The sequence below is a fragment of the Struthio camelus genome, chromosome 15, assembly GCF_040807025.1.
Source record: "Struthio camelus isolate bStrCam1 chromosome 15, bStrCam1.hap1, whole genome shotgun sequence".
Lineage (NCBI taxonomy): Eukaryota > Metazoa > Chordata > Aves > Struthioniformes > Struthionidae > Struthio > Struthio camelus.
The window spans coordinates 10268986-10286434 of NC_090956.1; the positions used below are offsets into that span (position 1 = coordinate 10268986).

The following is a 17449-nucleotide window of genomic DNA, read 5'->3' on the forward strand; positions in this document are numbered from 1 at the left end:
TTGTGACTCCGTTTGCTATTATTTTAAAACATGATAGATGAAACCTGTAGGGAGTTACGAGTTGCTAATCTTGCTTCCTGCTACATCATTTTTGAGATGGAGTGGGGAATGGCCCGCTGGTGAGACGTGGACACAATTGCAATTGCAGTTCAGGAGATGATAGGAACTTCTTTGCAAGATTGTTTCTGTTGCTCTTTATGTCTTAAGAACTTCCTGACCGTTCTTTTCCTACTGCATTGTCATGGAAGCAAAGTAACTTTCCAAATGCATGTGGAGAATATAAAAGATGGTGATCTCTTGATATAAACATGCAAACTCCCTGCAAGAGACTTGCATTCCCTATAGTTGAGAAGCATGATTTTTGATTGTTTGGCAAGGGAAGCCCTATGAATAATATTGCAGGTCATGTAGAAAGCACACATTCATGCTTTCCCCCTTCTTTCTGTGCTTCTAAAACTTTGGGCAGACAAGGCTTTCTCAACTGCCATAAGCTAACTTTTTTTCTCCCATTGTATGTTTTCATTCGTTTTTTTGCTTAATAAGATAGTTTAGCTTGACAGAGATCAAAGAACAGAATTTGTTGTTTGTCTCTTTTCTGTTTTAAAAACTGCAATGTATTAGAAAGCAACATTTCTTAGCTGACCTGTTCAGTTAGTCATAGTTATGGATGTTAAATAAACCTAGCTGAAAAGGAAAGAACTGGGAATATGGAAATAAAACAGTAGTGGTGTTGCCTATTACTGATTGTGAAGAGTAGTGCCAGCGTTCCCAGTCTTGAGTTTTATCCTACATGGCAAGGCTATGCAATTATATGAAGGCCAGTTAAGTAATGTCATTGACTCTTGCAGTGTGCTGGTTCCAGTTCTGTTGTGCTGGCCAAATGTACGGACTTTGTAGCTGCTTTCAGAGCAGAGGAGGATAAGAAACGTGCAGTCTTCAGCAGGAATGCTTCATCTGGGAGTTTGGTAAGGCTTTGGTAAGGTTTCAGATAACATACAATCTGGGTACCTCTCTACCTTTTGAGTAGTTCTGTTGTAGAAGGTTCTATAGATACGAATTTGTGTACAATTCAACATGAAGGGTTTCTAGGAGAAGATTCCTTTTCCCTTGTTGGTAAAGGAACTTGGACTGAAAATTAAATCTTAATATAGAAACTCCTGTTTGTTATGATTTATTGGGACTGACACTCTGAACGTTCTTTAATTTCTATCACTTACACCATTGCAAATCTGGCCTGGTTAAACTCAAACTACTGACGTTATTTACACATTCTAAACAAAGCAGTGTTTGGTCCTTTATCTATGACTGGTTTGCACGTCCACTGGAATAACTTGATTCTGGGAGCGCAAAGCTAGATCACTCATTTCTCAGGGGCTGAGCAGGATGAAGCTAACTCTAAGAGATTCTCATTTTTTTTAATCCCTCACCTCTGCCCCAGACAGTTGCAATGTTGTGCATGTAAACATGAGTTAGACTGACAAGTTATCTTTCCTAATTTAACGGATTCTCTTAACAAAAATTAGATCTAGCAGACTTCTTGCCTTAATTTTACTAGAGCATTTGGTGTGGTGCACATGGAAAATAATTAGGTAACTTAAGAGGAATCAGTGCAGGAACGGTTAAGTAGAGCGGCTAAAGGGATAACGAGTGTCGAAAGAACATGCGGTACTCGAGGGAGGTTGCTAGGGAAGTTTCTGAGGCCTTGATCTTGAGGCTGTTTGTTAACAGTGACAAAATATTAAGTCTCACTGTGATATAAAATTGTTTGATAAAGTAGAAACAAAACTTACCTTAAAATACCCTTTTGCACTAAGATCCTGTGGTCACATAAGTCATGGACTTTGCTAATTGAGTAAAACGGGGGCTGTGGGGGGAAGATATGACTGGGTGAATACTCTATTGCAAAGCTTATAATAACAAGGGGCAGCATGGGACTGCATTTTTTATAAATACGTTGTTCGAATTGGGGAGGGAAGGGGACCAGTATGTTTTGAAGCGAAGCTGGAAGCCACACACCCATGCATACAATGGTCCTGTGGTATAAACTGGAAACAGAGCCAGGCAGTTTCCTAATCTCTTGGCCATTACATCAGCGTTGAATGTTAGACAAAGCATCTGTGGTGCTTTCCTAGATAGATGATACTCTGTTGAAGTCTGATATTCTCAAAGGCACTAGTTACAGAGCGATTCTTTGAAAACGTCTGCGGTGGTGTTCGACAGTTGTGGGATTTGCTGCTGACAGAGAGTAGTGTTCATGTGATCTTTGTTTCAAGCTATGGGTGGCCTCTGAGGCCGTTGCACGCTGCCCATTTGGAGCAACAATGTTTGAGGGAGAAATCACATTTCTAATGCGTTTAGTTTGGCTGAAGTGTGGGAACATCAAATAGCAGGAAATTCCATATGAGGTCAGTGTATTTGCCCATATCTGCAGTAACTGCAAGCATTCATAGCAAGTTCTTTGTCTTCAGCAGCTTAAAACATATTCTATTTAATACAGATCATCTAAAGCACATTTGAGTAGGCTGTCAGGTAGTAATATTGTTTCTAGGTGTGAGCATAAATAGTAAGCATAAAATATGAATCAAATGAACTCTGCTTTACATCCCACGTCTGGATTTGTTCTTTTTATTGAAGCAGAATACTTGCACCAGTCTATTAAAGCACGGATTAACTGTTCTCATGCCAGTTTTGATGGCTGTGTAGGTGTCTGCTCACTAGCAGTTGCTCTTTATTTTTGTTGTTTTACATAGATAATGGAGTTACTCTTCATTTTCCTAGTACAAAAGAGAAAAAAGAAAACCTATTTCAGACATTGAAAGACTGCAAAAGGTGGTCGAAGATTACAAGAGGACTAGTGATGAGGAAGTGCTGTATTATTGCTGCACAGCTGCTGCAAGGTTGCAGCTTCTTTTTGCATACCATTTATGACCAGGACTAAAGCAGACTACTGTTAGCCATCCCAGCAATGGCAGGAAGAGGCCAAAGTATATAGCTTATATGAGTCTGTTATCAGAGTGATGCTCAATGAACTCTGGTCTGACTTGGGTCTTGCTGCCAGAGGAAAAGGAATTTGCCCCAGATGCAGAGCCCACAAAGTGCTGCACCTTCAAAACAGGAAGCAGGTGTCTCCAAGGCGCTTTTAGGTTCTGGGGCTCTCTTCTGAACCCGAAGGTAAGCACATAATTTGGGTCTTGTAATATATTCTATGATCAAATCCCCCTCAGAGTAGTGATGGCTACTTCTGACTCCTGCGATAATCGAGGGTGTGATCATGAGTCTCTCCTCTGGAAGGAGAGAGATTTCCTCCTCTTCAGTGAGGAGAAGGAACAGAGCACATCCCCGCTATGGGTATGGGGGCCATAGCTCTTGTACGTGCTCCCTGATCAGTGTCTTCTCTCTTACTGTTTTCTACTTTAATCAGTGTTGGGGACAGTCTGGTCTCTACCCTCTAAAGATGCTCCAAATCAAGGATTAAGGTAATGGCAGTGCTTGGAGGCTAGCGATACAGCCAGGCGGTGCAGTTCTTGTGATGAGGATTCAGGGCTCTTTTGGATGTTTTGGCAGCTCTGAAGCAGGACCTCTGCTCTGTCTGCAGACACGGCTGCTGGCTCTGGAAGAGGAAAATTAAGGAAAGGAAAGCAAATGGACAATGTCAGCTCTGTTTTGCAAAGGGAGAAGGATGGTTTTGAAAATTCAAAGCAGCTCCTAAGATTTGTGGCTCTTCAGTAACGGCTCTAGAGAGCTACCAGGGTGGCAAGGCTCATGTGACACCAGCATGGCTTAGATCTGGCTACAAGCAGTATGTGTTTGCCTCTTGCTGCCTCAGCTAGGCTAGGCAAAAACCAAATCCTTGCCTCTGTGATTAATGTAAAGATGCTGATGTAAGCTGAATGGACGTTATGCCACGTGGTATGTAAAATGAGACTCATAAGATTGTTTGGCAGAGGACTAGATCATTGTCTAAGACAATAAATATTAAGATATAAGAAAAATGCCAGATGTGTTGGGCTTGATCCTTAGCTGGAATGAATCTGTGTGTCTCACTTGAGCGAGATAGAGCTACACTGCTACAGATCGACTGAGAATGTGCCATGCAATTGTACTGCTGGGGGCGATGTGGACCGTACCTCTCTGACCTTTCCTAGCATTTAAGGTGTTACTGAATCTGTGGAGTCCCTTGTGTTTGCCTGGCCCCTTGACTTCGGGGGAAAATACAGGTTTCAAATGGGTGTCAGTTATTTTTTGTCACTGTTTCAAAGTTGTGACGTGTCACTTGCATTGAATTCCATAAGTATTTTCAGCTTGCGGAGGAATTCTGTTTAAAGGGACAAGTCAAAAATATTGGCCCGTTTAAAGGAGGAACCTCCTATGTGCCTAGGGAGGATACTGTTTAAAGGTACCGTTTTGCCATTTATTAATTCAGAGACCCTAGAGTGGCTGAGATTCAAAGTCTGAAGAGGTTTAAGAGCATGACAGCAGCTTGGCAGTTGTACTCCCAGGCAGAGCAGCAGAACTTAATTTGCCTCAAAGAAAAGCTTGTTGACAGTTACGTTCTGATGGGGGGCCTGATTTCATGTTGATTAATTGAATTAACAGTTAACTGAAGGAGGATCAGGTCTTTAAAACAACCTGATGACATCAGAAGCATGAATTGCATTCACTGTTAGATGCTTTTAGTAAATGCAGCCTGTTCATTTCAAGCGCTTCTGAGAAATGCCACCTTCCGTTACCGTTCTGCAAAGCAGAACCCAAATCTAAGAGGAGCAGTCAATTGTATATGTCCAGTAATGCAGTTTAAAGCAGCAGCATCAATTCATTGTGTTAAAATGCAGAATAATATCCTTATGCTGATATTAATAAAAACTTATTTTTGTGCTAAATATCTTCATTTCACAAATTCAGGTCACGACCTTGTGTTTGCTTATACTTGTACTTAACTTTAAGGAAATGATGTTCTCGTGGAAGCCCCTGAAGCGCAGAAGTGTGGGTTGGAAGGGAGCTGTGCCAATCACCTAGGCCAGCCTCCTGTGCCTCCAGGCAGGCTGCTGCCATCACCAAAGTGGATCGGCCTTGACTTTGTCCAGCCAAGTCGTGAAAGCCGCCAAGGACAGGAGTCTCTTGGGGCAGCCTGCGCCAGTGCTGTGTTACCTCACTAGTGACCCTTGTTTGTAATGTCCCCCCTGAACCTTGCAAAGCTGTGGCCACCGATGCTTGCAGTGTCATCTGGCACCGCTGAGAAGGGTTTGGCTCCACAGTTTTGGTGAATACCTGTGGTGCAGTTGTAGGCAACCGTTAATTATCCTGTTCTTACCTTCCCTGTGGACATGTCCCCCTTGGCTAAGGGAGTGCCCTGGGAGGAGGGAGCACAGCCCTGGGAAGCAGGACATGGAGTGGGGTGCACATGCTTTCTCTTCTGCATCCTTCCTGCAGTGTTTCCATCACCCCTACAGCTCTCACAGCAAGTGGTAGCTCCCTGTAGGGCTGTGTACCCAGGCCAGAGGTGGCGGAGCTGTAGGCTCTCCTTGCAGCGTGGTCCCTGAAATGGTGCGGAGAAAAGTTGCCGGGATTCAGCACGTCCCTTTCCAAAGTCCTCTCCTCACTTAGGGCGCCTCTCCAGAGAAGCAGCCGTTTTCCTGTCATGCCACGGCCCTCCCTGCTTTGCCCTCCGAGCAGCTGCAATCTGGCCTGGTGTAACAAAGAGCTTAGTTTTAAGGGTACTGGGAGCTCTAGCGAATCAATACTGTGAGCAAGACACGCATCTAGTACCAGCCTAGGCAGCCTCCTGCACTGCTTGTTTTAGACTCCAGGCCTCACAGCAATGTTTTCTTTCCCTGCAGCTATTTTCTACCAAACCATTTGCATGTGAGTAATTTGTTTTTTAATATTACGCATGCCTAGGCTAGATGGGTTTATTGGTTTGATGGTACAACTGAGCATGCGTAGACCCAGGCGTTAATGAAAGTAAGTGGAACGTGCATGCGGGGGGTTTCTGCTATTTAAAATATCTTTTCTGGACTACAGAATATAGAGACTATTTCTGGCACTATAAATGCTTTTATGTTTTCTTTATGGCCACTGGCAAGGCACCTGCCAGTGACTGCTCAGCTTGGAGTGGAGACAGCAGGGGGTAAAGGTGATTTCAATTTTTTTGTAGCGCGTTTTGAAGGCAAGCTCTACCAGCTGCGTTCTAGCAAGCTGTCAGAAATTTCTCAAGTCTGTGGTTTGAGGGCAGCTGTGCAGTCAGAGACTGCTAACTGTGTATGCAAATGGCTAAAACATTTAGTAGAGTGAAACGCGTTTGCTTAGGAGACGAAAGACAGGTGATGCCGAGGCAAATGATCATACTGATCTTTGCTGTTGTATCTGGGTTAAAGTGAATTTCCTCTTTAAGCAGCAGCCTATGTCTAATCCAAAGCAGTTTCTCATCTTGCTGATGGATTGTTTCCTCCCTCCTGCCAGGGAAGAGAAATGTTCCAAAGCTGGTGCCTAAGAAGGAAAAAGTAGGTGACTTGCTTTCCTGAGCCTCGTGCCTGAACGCTGGAACTGCAAGGTGGCCTCTGCTCTCCAGCAGCGTTGCTCCAAGCGTCTCTGCGCTGAAGATGGTCAGGTCTCGAGGTAGGCGGCAGCAGGCTCCCGCATCCCTTTTGGGAGTGATACGTGACGCTTCCAGGGCTCAGTGCTCTGCCTGAGAGCTGGTGTTGGGGAGTGAGAGGCCCCTGGAGCCGTGGTGGCGGTCCCCAGCGCGGGGTGACCTGGAGCATGGAGCAGCCTCAGTGCTGAGGGAGAGCAGCTCCCAGCACACTCAGGCTGGTGCACTGAGAGCCTAAACGATGGGGAGGGTTGCTGCTTCTGATGCCTCACTTTCTGAAGAAGTACTTTCTTGTATGTTTGCTTTATTCAAGCAAAACAGCAACAACAGGAGCAGGCAAAAAAGATGCGAGGTCTCTGCATGTACCACTGCTCTCAGTCAGGTAATCGGGGTTTCCAGTGAAGGCATATATGGGGCGGTGGGTCCCTCATCCCTGCCGTGGGGCATGAGAGCAGAAAGGGGCACTTTTACTGTAATGCTAAGGCAGCACGTACAAATTACTTGGAAAATGCAGACTGACTTTCTATGCTGGCATTGAATTTGATGTCTCAACAGAATAATAAAGCCTCCCCTTTGCATGCCTGCATCCCAAGGCTCTCGTGCTGGTCCTTTTGATTGAATTCTTTAGAGCGTTCCCATGAGAAAAGGGGTTTATCTTAGAGCTGGGTTAAGAGAAGTCTGCAGGGTACAGGTCTCTAGAAATGAAAGTCTATTCTTAGCTCTAAGCCCAAGAGCAATGAGGATAACTGGCTGCTCCAGGCCAAACTTGTGATTTTGGGGTTTGAGTGACTTGCTGTGGTCATTTAGCAAGGCAGTGGCAGAAGTAGGGATAGACTCGAGACACACCTTAAGAGCACATCCCTAGCATCTCCATTAATCATACAACATTCCTGTTATATGTAAAAAATGTGCAGACTTTACAGCTTTTAAGTGGCTTTTATTCAGCAAAAGAGCAGCAGCAAGACTTAAAATCACTGGTGAGACTATGCTCTTGCAACTACAGCTTAACGGCTTATTCCTGCCCATCCATACCTGAGAAGTTAACTGCTGATGACGTCTGCCATGGCTCCTCTTGCCAAACCCCTCACTGCTCTCTGACTCTGGTAGGAAAAGACTAGCTTACTGGAAGGCTTCTAGGGTTGCTGAAATGTTGTGTGTGTGTGTGTGTGTTTTTTTTTTTTTTTTTTAATAACTGTCTGCTTTTCCTCCCACCCAAATATCCCAGCAATATTTGTTAATGAGAAGTAAATATATCTCAATCTTAAGTGACACAAATACTGCTGTTTATGCAAAATGTGAGAATCTAGTAAGACATCAGGCATATGTTTAGAGGAATAATGCATGAGAAATGAGTTCTCTTTTGTCAGAGAGCTGAGCCTTGCAAAGGAAAATGAGATACATGTGTTTATAGACTGACTTTAGATCTGGTTCTATTTGCTTATCATTTCTCATAAACACAGAAACATAGAGCACAAAGTACTAATATGCAGAAATTGGTACATATGTTCCTCTCCAGCAGATGTGGTGTGAATCCTAATGCTCAGTGGATGTTTTAGGAGGATTTATACTGCTAAACAAGTGTGAGTAACCTTGAGCCTTCCTGTGGGTTGTTGCATAATCCGTGAAAAAATCCCAAATGGAACAGGTGAAGTATGGCCTGGTTTTCAGTTTGCATTGCTGGCAATTAATAACTGCTTAAGCAGTTATCTGGATCTACCTGCTACATCACATGAATAAGATGTTGCAAAAGCATTGGAATAAAAATACTTCATTGAAGTTATCACTTTGAGGTAACCTTTAGACATTACCTAATACAGCAGTATTTCTTTACATTTCTCCATGGCTTTGGTATTCCAACAGAAAAGGTGAAGTAACTGCATCTTGTTATCAGTGGTTTTCCTCGTAACAAGAAAATCCACGATTACGCTTTCCCTCTTTTTACCTTCCCTGTTGGTATCAAAATGCATGTGATACAGCCTTAGTTTGCAGAAGGTGCATTATGATATACCCTCTGGATGTCATCTCATACTGAGTACTTATTCTGGGCAGTGCTGTAATGAGTTAAGAAATTATTAGAACTCTCTAAAATGCTTGTCTTTCCGGTTTATTGAAAAAAAAAAAAAAACACCATTACACTTAGGAAGACTTTTATTGTCATGGCCAAGAGAAACTAATAGAACAAATTACATAAATGAGCTGCATGTGTTAGGTATGAAAATGTAGCATAAAAGCCAAGAGGAGAAGATTTTGGAGGACGTTTCCTCGGAAATGTTTGTTCACGTTGTAAAACCACCAATGCACCAAGTTTGCATTGGTGCATTGCGTCTGGCAATTATTATGCCACACACTGTTCTTACTCCGCGTTCACCCCATTCATCTTAGACCACACTTACTCATTCTTGGGTTCTCGCGCATGCGAGATATTTACGTAAACATTCAACATTATGAAACTGCTATTACACATCTCCTGTAATGGCCTTCATTCAGTTGCTTAAGTCTTCTTTCATGTATTGTTAAGGATTATCCAAACTGGATCAAAGTCCATTCAGCCTTTGGAGAACTTTGGATCTGGACCCACGTCCATGCTTCTCTCCCTTTTGCTTAGATTTGCATGCTATGAGGTTTCAGAAGTCTTAGCCACCTGTCTGCATTTGGCTTAAATCAAGCAACTTCTTAAGCAGATTTTAGGTGTTTCATTTATCTTTACTTTGCTGGGCATAAGTTGAGGCTGATTTTGTGTGGGCTTTGCTTTTCTTGGCTTCTAAAATCATTTTATAAGGTGTTGCTGCTTCCAGTCATTATGTTACTGTGCAGGTCCAGCTGTAACTGTTGTCTAGCATTGCCCTGTTCCAAGCGGTTACAGAAAGAATTAAATTGTTTTACTGAACATAATGAATTACAAGTGCAACTATTACTGTAACAATTAAACTTGATTACAGATAGGTGGATGGAGGTACCTGTGCTAATGCAGATCAGCTCGTGCCTCTTTATTAATGCTATATAGATCTATTGCAGCCCAAGCTGGGGGCAGCATGCTTTTTATTTCAATATAGTGTTCTCTGAGATGGGAGTTGTTTTGGCTGGTTTGTGATGGAGGCGATGAGCCGCACTAGCGCGCAGATGAGAGCGTGGGTGAGCCGACGGTGAGTGAATGGATGGTAACTGGAAACTGGCTGTAGATGGAGCCATTTACTTTTAGGAGGGCTGACAATATTGCTATCAATCAACCTATTTACTCCAGATAAACAGGTAGCTGAATAGCTCAAAATAAATAGTTCAAAAATAAATAAAATGAAAACCAGGTTATACTTGTTTCTATTTTTTTCCTCCCTCCTTTGAGCGGTGGACATGGTGTAAATGGACTTTTTATTTGTTCAGTTATTTGAGAAATGCCCGTTTTTTGTACAGATACCTGCATTCGATTAATTGTGTGTTGTTCTTATTCAGTCATTTAAAGAGGGAGCTAAATCAGTGCCGTAGCACAGATGCAGCAAAACATGCAGTATGAAGTGCAAATGGTAGTTAGAGGATACTGGAGGCAAACAGTGTCCAAGTAACCCAATGGTGCAAAATTGCTCATTCAAAGTATTTGGTGAATGGCTCCAAATAAGATGTTTCCAGAGATTCATGAACGATTCATTAAAACAAGGGAAAAAAATTGAGTGAAGCATTCATTCCTGAATAAGTCATCGGACTCTAATATGTTTGGGAGTGCTATTTCAAATATATTTCCTACACTTATAATCCATGAACCTGACAAAGCTGACCTGGAAACAAGATATATTATTTGTCTCAGAGCCAAAGGCGGGCACTGAAACTGCCGCAATTGAAATCCCTCAGTGAGGGCCGAGAAAACCCTAAGTATTTTGTACTTTTTAAACGATGAAAAATCTTTCTGCAGTGACAAATCAGTAACGCTCACATCAGATCAGCTCCCACAGAAGCGGCGACTGCAGGGGAGCAAGAGGTATAGGCATTTCAAATGTGCAACTTGCCATATTGAGGGGCTGTCATAAAAAGATTGGGGCTGGCGAGGCCCGTGGCGCCTCTCCCCGCGCCTCTGCCGCCGTGGCTGAGTCATGGCAGGAGGCAAGGGCTCCACGCCAGCAAAGCCTAAGGGCCCCCAGGGAGCAGCCGTACGAGCAGGAGTAGCGCTTTGGGTGAGTAACCTCTAAATTCTCCGTTTTCCAGTTCACACTGCTTGAATTCCAGCCCCTGGGGACGCCTCTGGGGCACCCTGCGAATGCGCACGAGTATTTCTTACTCCGTGCTTTCTCCAAATATACGCATCCACTTTGATTTATAACATGTGCTTTTTCTCTCTTCAGAGAGGAGAGAGAAAGAGGACCCTGCTAATGGGTGTGCACAATAATCGATGCTGACCCACTTCCAGAATTCTCCTTTTTGGACCCCTTTTGCCTTGCGGACGCAGCGGCGACCATCAACATTGGCCGTTCTTGGTATCAGGACGCCGGAACGAGGGTGTGCAAGCATAGGGGCAGGGAAGGAAAGGTCGAGCAATCGATGCGTACGGATAGCTATGGAGTGGATCTGGGCGGGCGTGCCGAGCTTTCGCTGTCGGAGGGACGGATGTTGGTGTGGGTGAGGCATTGGCACGCAGCGACATTGCTAGCTCTCCATCTGGAGCGGCATGGATGCCTGTCAAGTTGCATACGTATGGATAGGGATGGATAGGGCGAGGTTGTAAAAAGTGTTGGTGGGAGGCAGTAAGTGGGAGGGAGAGAGTTAATGGGGGAGGGTAGCGTGATAAGTGGTGAGGGGTCTGAGAGGTGTCAGGGGGGAGTGTAATAAGTGTGTGGGGGGGCGTAATAAGTGTTGGGGGGCGAAATTAGTAGTAGGCATAATAAGTGGTGGGGGTGGTATAATAAGTGGTGGGGGGGCGTAATAAGTGGTAGTGGGGTGCTCTAAGTGGCAGGGGGTGCATAATATGTGGAGGTGGGGCCTGATGTATGGCAATAAGTGGTACCCATATCAATCCAATCAATACCACTCCTGTTTTACAGTTTTAAGGAACAAAAATAATATTTTCTGCATGTTAAATATTTTTTGAAATTAAAAAAATGGATTTTAGCAAAGAGTAGCACTTTTGTTTAAGCAATCTACTCGGCGATAAGAAGCAAACCTGTGACACCAGATGTAAAACTAGCTGTCATTGAATGAGCTCCTCCGGGCCGTCTTAACCCAAGGCAGGTCTGTGCCGCCTTTGCGGTGTCGCTAAGTTGCTCAGCGTGCTGCTGTGCGTCGCCCCTGCGACGTTTCTCCTCTGGTAGCGGGGGGCAGCCTGAGAGGAGGTTGGGGAGAGAACGGGTTAGATTTGCTGGTAGGGCTTCCTGCCGCAGAGCCGGTAATGCTGAGCCCTCCGCACGCCCATGGTGGCGGAGCAGGCATCGAATTTCTCTCAGAGAAGGAAGATTATGAATTGGGGCAGGGGATGATGGACGACCTCCTGCTCAGCGCCGCCATCTTCTAGGAGGTGCCGCCATGTTAGGAGTGGGTAGCACTGCGGCAGCGGCGGGGCTCGCTGGTGCTTGGGCCGGCAGCAGCTCCAAGCAGCCTGCGACCAGCGCGTGGCAAGGGCTGACACCACCCAGCCCCCGAGGGGGGCACGGGCCTGCAGCATCTCCCGCGCAGGAGGTGGCGATGGCGGACCTCGTTCCTGAGGAAACTGCGCAGGAGAGGTGCTCCTTTGGGTGGGGCTGAGGGAAGGGCAGGCCCCAAGTGAGAAATTTGGGAAGGGAAAGAGGAAGTTAGTTTTTTTTTTAAAACCAAAAAACTCTCATTACAGTGATATTGGTGAGTATTTGTCTTCCAGTGGTACTTTCCCACCCTAAAACGGCCAGTAGACGGGGCCAGGTAAAAGCACAAGGGGGACAAGATGGAGGTGGGGAACGAGAAGACCTGCAAGTGGCCAAAGCCTTTAAAGCCAGGCTGGGCTAGGGTCCAGTCTCCTGAGCCCAAGTCCTTCCCTGCTGTACTCTGCTGCCCTTCTGAATAACCGCCTTGGTTATGGTGTTGCTTTTCTTTCTCCACAGGCCACTTTTCTTGTGCGCCACTAGCTTTCACCCCCTCTGTCCCTGTCAAGGCGAGGCTGCGCAGAGCGAACTCCGGTGTCCAGACCCGCAGAGCAGCTCCTGCGGCTCAAGCAGCCCCTTTTTCCACCCTAATCGCAGGGTGACGGTAAGCAGGTCTCCCCACAGCAATCCTCCCTTGCTCTGGTTTCCTCCCACGTTGCCTTTTCTCCTGTTTCCTGGGCGGTGATCCAGCCCAGGACCATTGGTGGAGCAGGACTGTCTCTATACAAGACCATGAGCCGGGAGTAAGGCTCGTTCCCTGGGGTGTGTTCACCTTTGCCTCTGTCCACTGTATTTCACTGCTTGTTTCAACGCTGAAGCTTCATCTTTGTGGCTTGCTGCTACAGGTTAGTAGTCAGAGACAAAGCCCTTTCTCTAATTTCGTGGCAAGTTTACAGGTACAAAAGCCCGAAGCTAAAAGACACCAGAGCAGCTTACGAGGATGACTGCTTCCCACCCTGTAACGAGTATTGCTGGGGGAGAAGTGGGCGTTGCCACTCTCAAAAAGCTGCTGGTGACATGGACAGGACATCTGGGGACTGGGGACACCAGTGCAGAGCCTGCAGTACGAGCCTGAGGTCTTCTCTCTAGCTCCCTTGCACTCATTTTCTAAAAACAGAAGCTTTTTTTTCCCCCTGTTGCGGTCAAGGTGATCAGTATTGGTGGAGTACTGTTTTCACTCCATACCGCCACACTTTCTGCCCAGATAAATTCACAGGTGTGAGTGGGCAGAATCCATACATGGAATGGTGAAAGTGAGGGAATTTTTAACCTACTTTATGGAAAACTGTATTTTTAAAGGTAAAAAGGAGAAGGTGGTTGCCTGAGCAGCAGGTGAGGTTTTGGCCTTACTGCTGGCCAGGTAGGACTGACATCCCATGGGAGCCTGAGGATGTGAATAGGATCTTTTTCTTATAAAATTGTGTATGTTAATCCCTGGAGCCTCTGCTCCTTTTCCCAACCAAATTGATTGAAAAGTTGTTGGGAGAGAACTGCAGACTAAAAGCACCATTTCCTTTGGAAATGAGGGCAAAAGTGTGTTCTGATAATGCAATAATAAATAGGAAGTTGAAACCTACATTAAATCCTCTCTGCTTTCTTAAGTACTCTCTTTGTTAGCAAACAGGCATTAAAAATCCAGATCCACTTAAAATGGTCCAATCTCTCTAAATTGATTTTAAAAATCAAGCAAATAGCACAATAAACCAAAACTGGTTTAATGAAACTGTTGTAACCCTCATTTAAATTACTCTGCTTTAATCAGCAAATTAGGGATTGGCTAGGTGATCAGTTTTCATTAGTTTAGTAAGCTATGGTGCATCTCTTAGACGCAAAAACAAGTTTAAGTGATTTTACTGTTAATTAAGCTAAACCATTTCAGTCAGTGGTCAAATTTAACACTTGGACATATACACGTTCAGGTTTCGTTATACTGATAGTAAACAGGCTCTTGTTAAACTAGTTTAATGTGAGAATAAGCAAGGTTTGGCTCTACATAATGCTTTCCAAACCTGGGGCTGTCGTGGCTTTGTTTCCGTGACATGCTCCATCTCTTGGGTCTTCTCAGGCCCATGAGCCCTGCTGATCCCGGAAGGGACAGGGGAGAGAAAAGGGCTGAGAGACTCTCGGCCTCGCTGATGCCCTGCTCCTCTGACCCGGGGGCTGCCCTGTGCAGCACGCGTGACGCACCAGCACCTCGTTCTGGCACCTGAGCGCTCAGATAAGGGCCGAGTTGTAGCAGACAAGGCATAGCCGCTGTGTGGATTTTGGCAAGGCACTCTGGCAGGGAGCTGGGACGTCAGCTGAGCGTATTAACCTTCTCAGCTGCCCTTGGAGAGTTAGCAGGGCTTGTTGGCTGGAGCCTTTAGACACAGTGTTGTAAGTTGTACATCAACATGACTGTTTTCTGCCATACGTGGGTTGCATTAAATACTGAACTTACATAGTGAGCGTAGGACTTAAGATAATCTTGGTCTGGAGAGTTCTCTTGTTTCCATTTTCAACGTAAAGAATATCTCTGATCTTTTTCCCGAAAGGTAAGTGTTTTCCATTTGCAATTGCTGCTGATTCTCTTTCCATATGACAGTTGTATGTTTGTACTCCCCTTGCTGAAGCCATGGTTGGCTTTCTTCGCGGTACTAGCAACTTCAGCTTTCTCAGGGACATGGGATTGTAGTCCACCATGCTCCTAGCTTCTCAGGCAGAACTCGGTGCAGAAACATACATTAATGTAGATACAAGGGAGTTTTTTTATTCTCTTTTCATTGCTTAGCTGGAAACACATAGGCATGGCTTCCTGGCTGACAGTGTAACAGGTAAGGATTAAATACTCCATGTTTGGCTGCCCTGAGAGGAGCTGGGACTGTATCTTGCACAAGTTTCTATGCAAAAAAAAAAAAAAAAAAAAAAAAAGCCCTTGAGGATTTTTCAAACAGTATGTGCCAACTTGGAGATGAGCCAGTTGTTGCTTTTACTGTTCACTAGCAAAGGGTATTTGAGTCTATAATAAGGACAGACTTGGACAAGAGACTGTCATTTGAATTGCTCAGGAAGCTGATCCTTCTAAAGCAAGGAAATCCTGTATTGGGCTCTATGCAGTCTATAGAAGCCAGGTCTGCTTGCAGGCTTTCTAGTTAAGAAGTGTTTCATCCTGCTGATAGCTGGTGAGTGAACAGACTGGTATGGGTGGCAAGAACATCCCACTTACTAACTAGAACATATCTTAAGAGAAAATGCGTAGTAACACTTCTACTCCCAAACTCCTCTACCTCCATGCATGTACTCTGGAGGCCTGACTCTTCTTCGCCCTGGCCTGCTGAGTGTCTTCAGCTTTTGAAGGCAGTAAGACACCATCTCCAGCGCTCTCGTCCCTAAATGGGGACTCAGCCATCCTGCTGCTGAGACTGGCTGAGACCATTACTCAACAATCTGCAAAACAGCTTCATATCTGCCTATTCCTTTTGATCTGTATGGTAATCTAGAATGAGTATCCAGTATGACCTGGCAATGAGAGGAACAGTGTTGTTTAGACGGTGGCATCTCGCCCTCAGAACCACCCAGGGGGCTGGGGGAGGAGATGTGCTAGCCACTTTGCTTGCAGAAGAGATGCTCAAAAGAGTAGCAATCGGGGGCGTAAAGTCAAGAGACAGCTCTTTCAGCCCCCTCCACTTTTTCTTTTTTGCATTTGATCATTGTACTTTTCTGTGGTAAACTATTTAACAGTGCCACATAATTATGTGGCAGGTATAAGCCACTCAGGGTAGAAGAGTAGCTGTACTTCACTGGTGCTGGAAGGGATCCCCCTGTATTTCCTCCTGCACCTGAAATAGGTTACATGCAGCTTTGATTTACTAGGGCATATACTGACCTGGGAAATCTGGTGGGAAATCTGCAGCTTGCTTTTCAGATACATCATTAAAGCACTGTGTAAAACTTTAAGACAAGTGGTGTCATCTGTGTGTCCCTGTTGTCCTTCTGCTACCTTCTTCCTATTCAGATGGTGACTTCTCTGGTGCAGACTGCTTTTTCCTACATCTCAGTGTCTGTCATACTGTAGCACCAACGTATCCATTACATTGATGTATAAAATACTGGTAACTGTGGAGAAACTTTAATGGGAGTTATATACCCAACACCTCTTTTTGCCTTTGCAAATCTCCTCCAGAAATATAATGTAGATGGTATCTACTGGGATGGGGATATCTTTTTTTTTTTTTTTTTTTTTTTAGCTCAGAGCTGTAAATGAATGACGTATAACATTATTCCTTATTTAGTGAGCAGGATATCCTGGATATGGGGCATTCTGAAGCAAGTGTGTAGGTAACATCTATTTAAACAATGGATGATTTAAACAATGCCAGTAAAAATCACTGTTGTGGATTCTCTCTGGTCCTGATTTCGATGTCATGGTTATTAATGTGCAACCTATTATATTTCTAGAGTACATCATTGCTATTAAAAACCTTGTAAACATTTTCTTTAGCTTTATACTGGAGCAAAAAGATTGTTGCTTAAACAGAAAACAAGGAATGTCAGCATTATAACTTGCAAACAATAGGGATTATAGATACTTTATTCCCAACAAATGAGCTGCTACTTCTTTGGGGGAGGTAGAAAGAGGAAAACAATTCTGATAGCAACAGTGGAAGTAAACATATCACATGTGGTTTAGCTCCTGGAAGTGAGGGAAGACCATGCTGAAGGAGAGATGAGTCACATCTTTGCAGCTTTTCTCAAGTTCAACATTATTCTTGTTACTAGAAGTGACAAGAGGAGCAAAGTACTCCAGACAAGATAAAATGATTTGGTTTTTTTCCCCACTGTGATGGGTTGTAAAACACAAACGATAGCCAAACTGTGATACTGTAAGTTATACTGTGGCTGTTGCAAACTAAATACAACCTCTGCAGCATAATTTCAGTAAGACTGGAATGACGGGCAATGAGGAACGGAGATTGTTGCTATTCAGTAACTTAAAGTAGTTTTGTGTTTATGACGATTTAATTCAGCTACAGCTGTCATCAGACACTATGGGCTTGCTTGAGGGGTAGCTGGAGTGGCTCTTACATCAACTACTTCTGCGTAAGGTCTTGGCAGCGATGCTGAGTGGTTGCTCGATCCCCCTGGAGTCTCCTGCCTCTCAGGTGTTGAGGGCTCTGCCTGTGACTGGAGCTCGCGCTCAGTGGAGACACAGCCTGGGGCCCTCCGTCACCAGCCCCGGGGTCTGGTGCCCCCATCTAGCGAGAGGGTGAGAATGAACTGGCTGGGA

General features: G+C 44.7%; 1 long non-coding RNA gene across 4 annotated transcripts; it reads left to right on the top strand.

Moving 5' to 3' along the window:
* Window positions 1–1475: 1475 nt before the first annotated feature.
* LOC138061060 (uncharacterized) lies at window positions 1476–11375 on the top strand. 4 transcript variants are annotated; one of them, XR_011134677.1, is made up of 3 exons: window positions 1476–3171; window positions 6460–6615; window positions 6903–11375. It is a non-coding gene; the product is annotated as an uncharacterized lncRNA (long non-coding RNA). The 4 variants fall into 4 exon arrangements; XR_011134679.1 differs by lacking the exon at window positions 1476–3171 and adding an exon at window positions 5871–5961; XR_011134680.1 differs by lacking the exon at window positions 1476–3171 and adding an exon at window positions 5973–6133.
* The last annotated feature ends 6074 nt before the right edge of the window (window positions 11376–17449 follow it).